The following is a 12,774-nucleotide window of genomic DNA, read 5'->3' as shown; positions in this document are numbered from 1 at the left end:
AGGGGATGAGAACACCCGCTTCTTCCATGCTCAGGCGTCCCAGCGCTACCCGTTATCAAAGCGTTGGATGTTGGCGGCGACCACGTGGCCAAGGCAGAGGCCCTCCACGCCTTCTATACTGACCTTCTTGGCCGGGCCAGGGACCCCATCTGACGCTTCGACCTGTAGGAGCTGTATGAGGGCGCCGTCACTGTGGATGGTGCCAGGTTGGTTGCCCCCTTCGATATGGCAGAGCTCGAGGCTGCTGTCAAGGACCTCGACAGAACCAACGCTCTCGGGCCCGATGGCCTGGGTCCAGCCTTCTACCAAGCCGACTGGCCGCTGGTCCGCGGCGACATGCTGTGATTGTTGGTGGGGTTCTATGACAACTCTGTGAACCTCTCATGTATCAACCGCGCACATATTGTGCTGCTTCCCAAAGCCGAGGGGGTGCTCGCGCCTGGTGGTTTCCGCTCCATCTCGCTACAAAACTGTGATGTCAAGATCCCCTGCAAGGTTCTGACCACCCGTCTACAACAACAAATCACTGATGTGGTGGACATTGTTCAATCCGGGTTCATCAAGGGGCGAAGCACCTCCGAGAACTTAGTGTTCGTGACGGAGTTTGTGTAGTGCTGCGAGAATCGTCGGGCCGCCAAGGTCCTGAAGCTAGATTTCGCCAAAGCCTTTGATTCCATCGACTGGCGTAGCCCTCGTCGGATTATCGAAGTGTGCGGCTTTCCCTCCCTCTGGTGTGATTGGATGGACTCAATCTTCCACTCGTTCATGTCCGCGGTGGTCCTTAACAGCGTACTCGGGAGGTGGATAAACTGCAAGAAGGGGTTGCGGCTGGGGGACCCCCTCACCCCCTACTTGTTCCTACTTGTCGCGAATGTGCTCCAACAGATGATCAAGAGAGACGGGGGGATGCATCACCCCCTGATTGATGATGCGCCTCCACTCGTCCTTCAATACGCCGGCGACACAATCGTCATCATGTGTGCAGAGCTGGATGCAGTGCAGCGCCTGAAGGGCATCCTCGACGATTTCGTGGCTGCAATGGGGCTTGTCATCAACTTCCACAAAAGCACCGCCGTGTCCGTGCACATCCCCGAGTGCGAGCTTCACGAGATGGTCCAGGTGCTGGGCTGCATCGTGGGGAGCTTCCCTCAAGTCTATCTCGGCCTTCTGCTCTCCAACCGCAAGCTCTCGATGGTCGACTTCCTCCCGCTCATTGCCAAAGCGGAGCACTACCTCTCCGACTGCCGCACGCAGCTGCTGTCCTTCGGGGGGCGCCTGGTGTTGCTAAACGCCGTGTTGGACTCCCTCCCTACATATGCCATGGCGGCGATGGAGATCTCGCCTTCTATCCTCCAGGCAATTAAAGCCATGTGTCGCTCCTTCCTTTGGTCCGGGGCGGACAGAGCATCGAGAGCCTAGTGCCTCGTTGCATGGGACCGTGTGGTTTGCTCCAAGGAAGAGGGAGGGCTGGGGGTGCGTGCTCTTCCGGTCCAGAACCGGTGCCTCCTGATGAAGCTCCTTCACCGTCCACACTCGCGCCAAGGATGCACCATGGGCACGCTGGGTTTGGGGCGAGCTTGGGCGCTCACTGCTGACCACGGCGGCGATGACATCTCTCCTCAGACCACACTTGACCTCCCTGACCAAGCTTATGCCAGTGTACAGGGCGGTCTCCAGTGTCTCCGTCAGGGAAGGGCGCACTACGACATTCTAGTTAGACTCATGGCTGCCTAGCGGTGCTCTCCCTATCTAGATGATATGTCCATTTTGCATCACGTTTTTATATCGATATTTATTGCATTATGGGTTGTTATTACACATTATGTCACAATACTTATGCCTATTCTCTCTTATTTTACAAGGTTTACATGAAGAGGGAGAATGCCGGCAGCTGGGATTCAGGCTGGAAAAGGAGCAAATATTAGAGACCTATTCTGCACAGCTCCAAAAGTCCTGAAACTTCACGGGAGCACGTTTCAGAATATATAAAAAATATTCAGTGCAAGAAGTACCAGAGGGGGCCACCCATCAGCCACGAGGGTGGGGGGCGCGCCCCCTGCCTCGTGGGCCCCCTAGTGGCCCTCCGATGCCCATCTTCTTCTATATGGAGTCTTTCGTGGAGGAAAAAAAAATCATAAGCAAGCTTTCGGGACGAGACTCCGCCGCCACGAGGCGGAACCAATCTAGGGCTCTGGCGGAGCTGTTCTGCCGGGGAAACTTCCTTCCGGGAGGGGGAATTCATCACCATCGTCATCACCAACGATCCTCTCATCGGGAGGGGGTCAATCTCCATCAACATATTCACCAGCACCATCTCATCTCAAACCCTAGTTCATCTCTTGTATCCAATCTTTGTATCCAAACCTCAGATTGGTACCTGTGGGTTGCTAGTAGTGTTGATTACTCCTTGTAGTTGATGCTAGTTGGTTTACTTGGTGGAAGATCATATGTTCAGAAACATTATGCATATTAATACTCCTCTGATTATGAACATGAATATGCTTTGTGAGTAGTTACTTTTGTTCCTGAGGACATGGGAGAAGTCTTGCTATTAGTAGTCATGTGAATTTGGTATTCATTTGATATTTTGATGAGATGTATGTTGTCATCCCTCTAGTGGTGTCATGTGAACGTCGACTACATGACACTTCACCATTGTTTGGTCCTAGAGGGAGGCATTGGGAAGTAATAAGTAGATGATGGTTTCCTGAGTGACAGAAGCTTAAACCCTAGTTTATGTGTTGCTTCGTAAGGGGCTAATTTGGATCCATATGTTTCATGCTATGGTTAGGTTTACCTTAATAGTTCTGTTGTAGTTGAGGATGCTTGCAATAGGGGTTAGTCATAAGTGGGATACTTGTCCAAGTAAGGACAGTACCCAAGCACCGGTCCACCCACATATCAGATTATCAAAGTACCGAACGCGAATCACATGATCATGATGAAAACTAGCTTGATGATAATTCCCATGTGTCCTTGGGAGCGCTTTACATCATATAAGAGTTTGTCCAGGCTGGTCCTTTGCTACAAAAGGATTGGGCCATCTTGCTACACTTTATTTACTTTTATTACCTGCTACTCGTTACCAATTACCTTATCACAAAACTATCTGTTACCGACAATTTCAGTGCTTGCAGAGAATACCTTGCTGAAAACCACCTACCATTTTCTTCTGCTCCTCGTTGGGTTCGACACTCTTACTTATCGAAAGGACTACGATAGATCCCCTATACTTGTGGGTCATCAAGACTCTTTTCTAGCGCCGTTGCTGGGGAGTGAAGCGCCTTTGGTAGGTGGAATTTGGTAAGAAAAATTTATATAGTGTGCGGAAATTTACTGTCGCTTGTTACTATGGAACATAATCCTTTGAGGGGTTTGTTCGGGGTATCTTCACCTCGACTGGTAGAGCAAATAGTTGCTCCTCAACCTACTCAACCTACTGAAAATGAAAATGTTTACTTTGAAATTCCTTCGGGTATGATAGAGAAACTGCTAGCTAATCCTTTTGCACGAGATGGAACATTGCATCCCGACTTACACTTAATCTATGTGGATGAAGTTTGTGGATTATTTAAGCTTGCAGGTATGCCCGATGATGTTATCAAGAACAAGGTCTTCCCTTTATTTTTGAAGGGAGATGCATTGACATTGTATAGGCTATGTGATGATATGGGATGATGGGACTACAAACGGTTGAAATTGGAATTCCGTCAGAAGTTTTATCATATGCATCTTGTTCATCGTGATCGTAATTATATATATAAACTTTGGCCTCGCGAAGGAGAAAGCATCACTCAAGCTTGAGGGAGGGTTAAGTCAATTTTATATTCATACCCCAATCATGAGCTCTCAAGAGAAATGATTATTCAAAATTTTTATGCTCGGCTTTCTGACAACAATCGCTCCATGCTCGACACTTCTTGTACTGGTTCCCTTATGATGAAGACTATTGAATATAAATGGAATTTATTGGAGAGAATTAAACGCAACTCTGAGGATTGGGATCTCAACGAAGGTAAGGAGTTAGGTATAACACCTAAGTTTGATTGTGCTAAATCTTTTATGGATATCGATGTTTTCCGTAAATTTAGCACTAAATATGGACTTGACTCTGAGATAGTAGCTTCTTTCTGTGAATCTTTTGCTACTCATGTTGATCTCCCTAAGGAGAAGTGGTTTAAATATAATGCTCCCATTGAAGTAAAAGTAGTTGCACCTATTAAAGTTGAAGAAAATATTATCACTTATAATGATCCTATTGTTCCTACTGCTTATGTTGAGAAACCACCTTTCCCTGTTAGAATAAAGAATCATGCTAAAGCTTCAACTGTGGTCAACAAAAGTAATATTAAGACACCTAAACCTCTTGAGTAAGTTAAAGTTGAACCTAATGTTGCTATGGTTAAAGATCTCTTGGCCAATAATATTGATGGGCAGGTTATTAATTTCTGTGATGAGACTGCTAGAATTGCAAAACCTGGTGCTAAAGATAAACATAGACCTGTCATGGGCATGCCTGTTATTTCTGTTAAAATAGGAGATCATTGTTATCATGGCTTATGTGATATGGGTTCTAGTGCTAGTGCAATACTTGTTTCCTTATACAAAGAAATTATGCATGATATTGCACCAGCTGAGATAGAAGGTATTGGTGTTACCATTAAGCTTGCTAATAGAGATACTATTTCACCAATTGGGATTGTTAAAGACGTTGAAGTCTTGTGTGGGAAGGCTAAATATCCTGCTGATTTTCTTGTTCTGGGTTCCCCACAAGATAGCTTTTGTCCCATTATATTTGGTAGACCCTTCTTGAACACAGTTAATGCTAAGATAGACTGCAATAAGGATATTGTTTCTGTTGGTTTAGGGGATATGTCTCATGAGTTTAATTTTGCTAAATTTCGTAGACAACCCCATGATAAAGAATTGCCTAGTAAAGATGAAAATATTGGTCTTGCTTCTATTGCCGTGCCTCCTACTGATCCTTTAGAACAATATTTAGTAGACCATGAATATGATATGTTCATGAATGAAAGAAGGGAAATAGATGAAGTATTCTTTAAACAGGGACCTATTCTGAAACACAATTTGCCCGTTGAAATCCTAGGGGATCCTCCTCCACCCAAGGGTGATCCCGTGTTTGAGCTTAAACCATTACCTGATACTCTGCTACCTCTTGAGCACTTGCGTTGGTTTTCCCTTGAAGAGGAAAGGGTGGTGCAGCAAAGTAGCGTAAGTATTTCCATCAGTTTTTGAGAACCAAGGTATCAATCCAGTAGGAGGCTACGCGCGAGCCCCTCGCACCTACACAAAACAAATAAATCCTCGCAACCAACGCGATAAGGGGTTGTCAATCCCTACACGGTCACTTATGAGAGTGAGATCTGATAGATATGCTAAGATAATATTTTTGGTATTTTGATGATAAAGATGCAAAGTAAAATAAAAGCAATGAAAATAACTAAGTATTGGAAGATTAATATGATGAAGATAGACCCAGGGGCCATAGGTTTGACTAGTGGCTTCTCTCAAGAGCATAGGTGTTTTACGGTGGGTGAACAAATTACTGTTGAGCAATTGACAGAATTGAGCATAGTTATGAGAATATCTAGGTATGATCATGTATATAGGCATCACGTCCAAGACAAGTAGACCGACTCCTGCCTGCATCTACTACTATTACTCCACACATAGACCGCTATCCAGCATGCATCTAGAGTATTAAGTTCAAGAGAACAGAGTAACGCTTTAATCAAGTTGACATGATGTAGAGGGATAAACTCATGCAATATGATGAAAACCCTATCTTGTTATCCTCGATGGCAACAATACAATACGTGCCTTGCTGCCCCTACTGTCACTGGAAAAGGACACCGCAAGATTGAACCCAAAGCTAAGCACTTCTCCCATTGCAAGAAAGATCAATCTAGTAGGCCAAACCAAACTGATAATTCGAAGAGACTTGCAAAGATAACCAATCATACATAAAAGAATTCAGAGAAGATTCAAATATTGTTGATAGATAAACTTGATCATAAACCCACAATTCATCGATGTCAACAAACACACCGCAAAAGAAGATTACATCGAATAGATCTCCACAAGAGAGGGGGAGAACTTTGTATTCAGATCCAAAAAGAGAGAAGAAGCCATCTAGCTAATAACTATGGACCCGTAGGTCTGAGGTAAACTACTCACACTTCATCGGAGAGGCTATGGTGTTGATGTAGAAGCCCTCCATGGTCGATGCCCCCTCCGGCGGAGCTCCAGAAAGACCCCAAGATGGGATCTCGTGGATACAGAAAGTTACGGTGGTGGGATTAGGGTTTTGGCTCCGTATCTGATCATTTGGGGGTACGTAGGTATATATAGGAGGAAGAAGTACGTCGGTGGAGCAACAGGGGGCCCATGAGGGTGGAGGGTGCGCCTGGGGGTGGGGGGTGGTAGGCCTACCTCGTGGCATCCCTGTTGGTTGCTTGACGTAGGGTCCAAGTCTCCTGGGTCTTGTTCGTTCCAAAAATCACGTTCCCGAAGGTTTCATTCTGTTTGGACTCCATTTGATATTCCTTTTCTTCGAAACCCTAAAATAGGCAAAAACAGCAATTCTGGGCTGGGCCTCCGGTTAGTAGGTTAGTCCCAAAAATAATATAAAAGTGTATAATAAAGCCCAATAATGTCCAAAACAATAGATAATATAGCATAGAGGAATAAAAAATTATTGATACGTTGGAGACGTATCAAGCATCCCCAAGCTTAATTCCTACTCGTCCTCGAGTAGGTAAATGATAAAAACAGAATTTTTGATGTGGAATGCTACTTGGCATATTTTCAATGTAATTCTTCTTAATTGTGGTATGAATATTCAGATCCAAACGATTCAAGACAAAAGTTCAATATTGACATAGAAATAATAATACTTCAAGCATACTAACTAAGCAATTATGTCTCTTCAAAATAACATGGCCAAGTAAAGTTATTCATACAAAATCATATAGTCTGGCTATGCTCTATCTTCACCACACAAAGTATTTAAATCATGCACAACCTCGATGACAAGCCAAGCAATTGTTTCATACTTTTGAGATTATCAAAACTTTTTCAATTTTCACGCAATACATGAGCGTGAGCCATGGATATATCACTTTAGGTGGAATAGAATGGTGGTTGTGGAGGAGACAAAAAGGAGAAGATAGTCTCACATCGACTAGGTGTATCAACAGGCTATGGAGATGCCCATCAATAGATATCAATGTGAGTGAGTAGGGATTGCCATGCAACGGATGCACTAGAGCTATAAATATATGAAAGCTCAAAAAGCAACTAAGTGGGTGTGTATCCAACTCGCTTGCTCACGAAGACCTAGGGCATTTTGAGGAAGCCCATCATTGGAATATACAAGCCAAGTTCTATAATGAAAATTTCCCACTAGTATATAAAAGTGATAACAAATGAGACTCTCTATTATGAAGATCATGGTGCTACTTTGAAGCACAAGTGTGGTAAAAGGATAGTAGCATTGTCCCTTCTCTCTTTTTCTCTCATTTTTTTATTTGGGCCTTCTATTTTTTTGGCCCCCTTTTTTCGTCCGGAGTCTCATCCCGACTTGTGGGGGAATCATAGTCTCCATCATCCTTTCCTCACTTGGGACAATGCTCTAATAATGATGGCCATCACACTTTTATTTTCTTACAACTCAAGAATTACAACTCGATACTTAGAACAAGATACGACTCTATATGAATGCCTCCGGGGGTGTACCGGGATATGCAATGACTCGTGAGTGACATGTATGAAAGAATTATGAACGGTGGCTTTGCCACAAATACAATGTCAACTACATGATCATGCAAAGCAATATGACAATGATGGAGCGTGTCATGATAAACGGAATGGTGGAAATTTGCATGGCAATATATCTCGGAATGGCTATGGAAATGCCATAATAGGTAGGTATGGTGGCTGTTTTGAGGAAGTTATATGGTGAGTGTATGATACCGGCGAAAGGTGCGCGGTATTAGAGAGGCTAGCAATGCTGGAAGGGTGAGAGTGCGCATGATCCATGGACTCAACATTAGTCATAAAGAACTCACATACTTATTGCAAAAATCTACAAGTTATCAAAGAAAAGTATTACGCGCATGCTCCTAGGGGGATAGATTGGTAGGAAAAGACCATCGCTCATCCCCGACCGCCACTCATAAGGAAGACAATCAATAAATAAATCATGCTCCGACTTCATCACATAACGGTTCACCATACGTGCATGCTACGGGAATCACAAACTTTAACACAAGTATTTCTCAAATTCACAACTACTCAACTAGCATGACTCTAATATCACCATCTCCATATCTCAAAACAATTATCAAGTATCAAACTTCTCATAGTATTCAACACACTCATAAGAGAATTTTATTATTAGTCTTGTATACCTAGCATATTAGGATTATTTAAGCAAATTACCATGCTATTTAAGACTCTCAAAATAATCTAAGTGAAGCATGAGAGATTAGTAATTTCTATAAAACAAATCCACCACCGTGCTCTAAAAGATATAAGTGAAGTACTAAAGCAAAACTATATACTCAAAAGATATAAGTGAAGCACATAGGTTATTCTAATAATTTCCGAATCATGTGTGTCTCTCTCAAAAGGTGTGTACAGCAAGGATGATTGTGGTAAACTAAAAAAATAAATACTCAAATCATACAAGATGCTCCAAGCAAAGCACATATCATGTGGTGAATAAAAATAGAGCTCCAAGTAAAGTTACCGATAGAAGTAGACGAAAGAGGGGATGCCTTCCGGGGCATCCCCAAGATTTGGCTTTTAGGTGTCCTTAGATTATCTTGGGGGTTCCATGGTCATCCCCAAGCTTAGGCTCTTGCCACTCCTTGTTCCATAATCCATCAAATCTTACCCAAAACTTGAAAACTTCACAACACAAAACTTAAAGTAGAAAATCTCGTGAGCTCCGTTTGCGAAAGAAAACAAAAGACCACTTCAAGGTACTGTAATGAACTCATTCCTTATTTATATTGGTGTTAAACCTACTGTATTACAACTTCTCTATGGTTTATAAACTATTTTACTAGCCATAGATTCATCAAAATAAGCAAACAACACACGAAAAACAGAATCTGTCAAAAACAGAACAGTCTGTAGTAATCTGTAGCTAGCGCAAGATATGGAACCCCAAATATTATAAAATAAATTGATGGACGTGAGGAATTTATCTATTAATCATCTTAAAAAAGAATTAACTAAATATCCCAAATAAAAATGGCAACAGTTCTCGTGAGCGCTAAAGTTTCTGTTTTTTACAGCAAGATTAACAAGACTTTCCCCAAGTCTTCCCAACGGTTCTACTTGGCACAAACACTAATTAAACACAAAAACACAACCAAAAAAGAGGCTAGATAAATTATTTATTACTAAACAGGATCAAAAAGCAAGGAATAAAAATAAAATTGGGTTGCCTCCCAACAAGCGCTATCGTTTAACGCCCCTAGCTAGGCATAAAAAGCAAGGATAGATCTAGGTATTGCCATCTTTGGTAGGCAATTCTTCTATGAGGCATCTACCATCCTTAGGAATTTTTTTATTTTTTATTGATTATCAAACTTTTAGGCACAAGATCGAAAAAATCATTGGCAGCAAATGGTTCCTTAATGATAGCAAAAAGATTAGGGTGAACACTTATAGATTTGAGATTCGCAGTTTCTTTGCTAGAGGATTCACCTTTATTTTTTGGAACATACATATGCTTGGCAATTTTAGTTTGAGGACTTGGAGTATTCTTTACGGAAGAAAAAGCGGTTCCCAAGTTGGTAATGATACCCTCAAGTTTATCGATTCTAATGGAATCATGATTTATTCTTTCATTAACTATAGGTTCCTTCTCTTTAATATTTTTCAAAATTACTCCTACTTTAGATCCATACTGGGTAATTTGGTTGTGGATCTTTTTATCGAAATTTTCAATTAACTCAACTGTAGCAACTTTATTTTCAATAATCTCAAGTTTTTGCATTACATGCTCCAAAGCTAACATAGTTCCATTAACCAAAAGAGGTGGTGAGCCAAACAAATCTATCATAGCATTGTAAGAATCAAAAGTATGGCTACCCAAGAAATTCCCTCCGGTAATGGTATCAAGGATATATCTGTGCCAAGGAGTAATGCCAACATAAAAATCGTGAAGAAGAATGGAAGTAGATTGCTTCCTGGTAGATCTATTATGAGCATTGCAAATTCTATACCAAGCGTCTTTTAGATTTTCTCCCTCCCTTTGCTTAAAATTTAGAACTTCATTCCCGGGAGACAACGGAGAAGATAGAGGACTCGCCATAACAGCAAGCAAATGGGGAACGTGCAAAAAGAAGCAAATACAGAAAGAGAGGGAGGATAGAGAGAGAGAGGGCGAATAAAACGGCAAGGGTGAAGTGGGGGAGAGGAAAATGAGAGGCAAATGGCAAATAATGTAATGCGGGAGATAAGGGTTTGTGATGGGTACTTGGTATGTTTGACTTTTGCGTAGACCTCCCCGGCAACGGCGCCAGAAATCCTTCTTGCGACCTCTTGAGCACTTGCGTTGGTTTTCCCTTGAAGAGGAAAGGGTGGTGCAGCAAAGTAGCGTCAGTATTTCCATCAGTTTTTGAGAACCCAGGTATCAATCCAGTAGGAGGCTACATGCGAGTCCCTCGCACCTACACAAAACAAATAAATCATCGCAACCAACGCGATAAGGGGTTGTCAATCCCTAAACGGTCACTTACGAGAGTGAGATCTGATAGATATGATAAGATAATATTTTTGGTATTTTGATGATAAAGATGCAAAGTAAAATAAAAGCAATGAAAATAACTAAGTATTGGAAGATTAATATGATGAAGATAGACCCGGGGGCCATAGTTTTCACTAGTGGCTTCTCTCAAGAGCATAGGTGTTTTACGGTGGGTGAACAAATTACTGTTGAGCAATTGACAGAATTGAGCATAGTTATGAGAATATCTAGGTATGATCATGTATATAGGCATCACGTCCAAGACAAGTAGACCGACTCCTGCCTGCATCTACTACTATTACTTCACACATCGACCGCTATCCAGCATGCATCTAGAGTATTAAGTTCAAGAGAACAGAGTAACGCTTTAAGCAAGATGACATGATGTAGAGGGATAAACTCATGCAATATGATGAAAACCCCATCTTGTTATCCTCGATGGCAACAATACAATATGTGCCTTGCTGCCCCTACTGTCAGTGGGAAAGGACACCGCAAGATTGAACCCAAAGCTAAGCACTTCTCCCATTGCAAGAAAGATCAATCTAGTAGGCCAAACAAAACTGATAATTTGAAGAGACTTGCAAAGATAACCAATCATACATAAAAGAATTCAGAGAAGATTCAAATATTGTTCATAGATAAACTTGATCATAAACCCACAATTCATCGGTCTCAACAAACACACCGCAAAAGAAGATTACATCGAATAGATATCCACAAGAGAGGGGGAGAACTTTGTATTGAGATCCAAAAAGAGAGAAGAAGGCATCTAGCTAATAACTATGGACCCGTAGGTCTGAGGTAAACTACTCACACTTCATCGGAGAGGCTATGGTGTTGATGTAGAAGCCCTCCGTGATCGATGCCCCCTCTGGCGGAGCTCCTGAACAGGCCCCAAGATGGGATCTCGTGGATACAGAAAGTTACAGTGGTGGAATTAGGGTTTTGGCTCCGTATCTGATCGTTTGGGGGTACGTAGGTATATATAGGAGGAAGAAGTACGTCGGTGGAGCAACAGGGGGCCCACAAGGGTGGAGGGCGCGCCTGGGGGGGTAGGCATGCCCCCTACCTCGTGGCCTCCCTGTTGGTTGCTTGACATTGGGTCCAAGTCTCCTGGATCTTGTTCGTTCCAAAAATCACGTTCCCAAAGGTTTCATTCCGTTTGGACTCCGTTTGATATTCCTTTTCTTCGAAACCCTAAAATAGGCAAAAAACAACAATTATGGGCTGGGCCTCCAGTTAGTAGGTTAGTCCCAAAAATAATATAAAAGTGTATAATAAAGCCCAATAATGTCCAAAACAGTAGATAATATAGCATGGAGCAATCAAAAATTATAGATACGTTGGAGACGTTCATACTCTTAAATATGCTTATCTTGATGAAAAGAAAATATGTCATGTTATTATTAGTGCTAACCTTTCAGAGAAGGAGGAAGAGAAATTATTGAAAACTCTGAAGAAGCACCGTGCTGCTATTGGATATACTCTTGATGATCTTAAAGGCATTAGTCCCACTCTATGTCAACACAAAATAAATTTGGAGGAAGATGCCAAACCAGTTATTGATCATCAACGACGGCTGAATCCTAAGATGAAAGAAGTGGTAAGAAAATAAATACTAAAGCTTTTTGAGGCTGGTATAATTTATCCCGTTGCTGATAGTAAGTGGGTAAGTCCTGTTCATTGTGTCCCCAAGAAGGGAGGTATTACTGTTGTTCCTAATGATAAAGATGAATTGATCTCGCAAAGAATTATTATAGGTTATAGGATGGTAATTTATTTTTGCAAATTAAATAAGTCTACTAAAAAATATCATTACCCTTTGCCTTTTATTGATCAAATGCTAGAAAGATCATCCAAACATACACATTTTTGCTTTCTAGATGGTTACTCTGGCTTCTCTCAAATACCTGTGTCAGCTGATGATCAATCAAAGACCACTTTTACTTGCTCTTTCGGTACTTTTGCTTATAGACGGATGCCTT

This window comes from Triticum dicoccoides, chromosome 7A (assembly GCF_002162155.2).
Source record: "Triticum dicoccoides isolate Atlit2015 ecotype Zavitan chromosome 7A, WEW_v2.0, whole genome shotgun sequence".
NCBI lineage: Eukaryota > Viridiplantae > Streptophyta > Magnoliopsida > Poales > Poaceae > Triticum > Triticum dicoccoides.
The sequence above is the reverse complement of the archived record's forward strand: the minus strand, read 5'-3'. Positions refer to the sequence as shown.